Below are 2324 nucleotides of genomic sequence, written 5' to 3'. Positions count from 1 at the left end.
TTTGTTGTGTTTGATGCTAACTTGTAGCTAGCAGTGAACAAACTTCATCCATTTTTACTTCATTGATATTACAAAAGTCTCTTGTTAGCATCTTGTATGCTACTTGTCTCAAAGTGACACATGAGCAACTCAAATCTGCACTCGACTTACATCGGGGAGTGACACATGCCGGACAAGAATGGGAGACGAACCTCAGTCTCCTGGGAGTGTTGTTTGCCCCATCCACCACCCAAACCTGCCTTCTTGCAGCGTTGTTTCTCTTAACACTACGTCCTCTTACAGCGCCGTGAGAACAGGGTGATCAACCACACACATTAAGCATCAGCTTCTAAATGTTATACCTATTTGTATAATCATTACATTTTTTTTTTAAGATTATTTTTTGGGTACTTTAGGTCTTTAATAACAGGACAGCTGAAGAAATAAAAGGGTAGAGCGGGGGAATGACATGCAGCAAAGTGCCAAAAGTTGGAGTTAAACACGGAGCCGCTGCATTGAGGAGTAAATCTCCTCAATATGTGCACCAGCTCTACCAGCTGAGCTAAACGCACACCCAATATTTCCCCTTCAAGCATGATAATTCACCTTAACTACAAGGTTTTACACGCAATGTTCTCCCTAACAAAAGTTCTACATTTGTTTAAAACGTATGTGTTATGTGTCAATATGTCAAGAACAAATGTAATCCGAGACCAAATGCAGGAGACTAGGTTATTTTTCCATGTATTACAATCATCTTGTTGTCGTCTCAGCGTCCTCATATCTGCTCTGATTTGACGAAACAACCCATGTAAATGTCATGCTGCTTAACCGTACGCACACGCCGCGATAAAGAGACGTCTCTCAGGTTTAATCACAACGAGGGGACAAAGTTGTTAGGCAGAACAAAACCCACAAGAGACATTCAAATGTTGTCGTCTCAGAAAGTGACCAGCCCGTGTGTCAGTGACCTTTATCCACCAAAGAGACCATAGAGAAAGAAAGAAAGCGAGAGAGAGTTAAAGAAAGATAACAGACACTGTCAGATAGAGAGAACGATTGTTTTTCATTTGTGTTATTGATGAACTAATCATGCTGCCCGGCCTAATCAGAGCATCATTTCAAAGCCTGTTTGTTCTGTGCCCGTCTGAAATCAATAGCTCAAACGCTGATCTTCTCTCTTTCTCTCTCCGTCTCATCTGTAGAAGTGTAATCTAACAATGACCGAGCTTCACCCACTGAATTATCTTCTGTGTTACATTGCCCTTCCTCCTCTTTATTTCTGGATTAAGTGTTTTTTCACTCACAGGTCATTTGTCTTTCTGCTTAATCCCTCTGTTATGTTCCCTGTGCTGCAGATTCAGGTTTAGGTTTTGACTTAAAGGTCTGTAGTGAGGGCCGGATTGGAGACACTCTTTCCATGCTGGGGGATTGGAGTCATTGGATCAATGAAGCAACAGTTCAGCTCTTACTATCCTGTAGTTTTTATTAATACCATGGTTCAACAAATCACGTAAAGGTTAAATAATGATTCACTTAAGCTGAGAAGTTAACAAAAAATATCTCACAATTCCTCAAGGATAGGTTGATATATTGACAAAAGCATAAAGAAAGAAAGAAATTATCCCACTATTCCACAAGGATAGGTTGATATATTGACACAAGCAGAAAGAAAAAGCATTAGAACTTAATCCCACTGCTCCACAAAGAGACATATTGAACATACTGCTACAGTTCAATTCCCAGTAGGCTACAGTTTACAGTAGCATTGTGAAAAGCACCAACAGCATCTACAGCATCGGTAGCCACCTGAGCAGTGCAATGGTTTCAAGTACTGTCATATACTGTTCTTTCTTACATTAAATACCTTTTATATATTGTTTACTCTGGTATCCTCTCTATCTGTCCCTGTAGTCAGGGCCTCCTCATCGCAAATTACGGGCTCCTCATTTTCAGCGTTGGAACGGCTTATCTGCTGCTCAGAAGCTACAAAATATATATATACACTCTATAATATAAATTACAGGTCATTTTACTGCATACTCAGATCAAGCTTGAGTCTATGCATCACCGTATATTGGGTGATACAAAAAGGCAAATTTTTTAAATCAATTTCATTTTTTGCTTGCAAAGAAGAACAATGTTAGCCCAATAATAACATTGCTAATGCTGATTATTATTTCTTTATTTTACAGACTCAAGGTCCAAATGATTTGCTTTCATTAGGCTATTTACCAGTTGCCACTTGTGTTTGTCCTCTTGAAAATGAAACATTAAGCTTGGCACATTTGGCAGCATCCTACTCCATTGCCTTTCTTTTTTTCAACCTGGCTTTTTCCGCCCCC

The 2324-nt window shown here is 39.6% G+C and overlaps 1 long non-coding RNA gene across 1 annotated transcript in view; it reads left to right on the top strand.

The window, feature by feature from the left end:
- Positions 1-2324, top strand: part of LOC116685726 (uncharacterized) — a 15212-nt gene that overhangs the window by 5116 nt on the left and 7772 nt on the right. The gene's annotated exons all lie outside the window — the stretch shown is intronic.

The sequence above is a fragment of the Etheostoma spectabile genome, unplaced genomic scaffold (genome assembly GCF_008692095.1).
Source record: "Etheostoma spectabile isolate EspeVRDwgs_2016 unplaced genomic scaffold, UIUC_Espe_1.0 scaffold172, whole genome shotgun sequence".
NCBI classification, from domain to species: Eukaryota; Metazoa; Chordata; class Actinopteri; order Perciformes; family Percidae; genus Etheostoma; species Etheostoma spectabile.
This window is presented reverse-complemented; position numbering and strand designations above follow the sequence as displayed.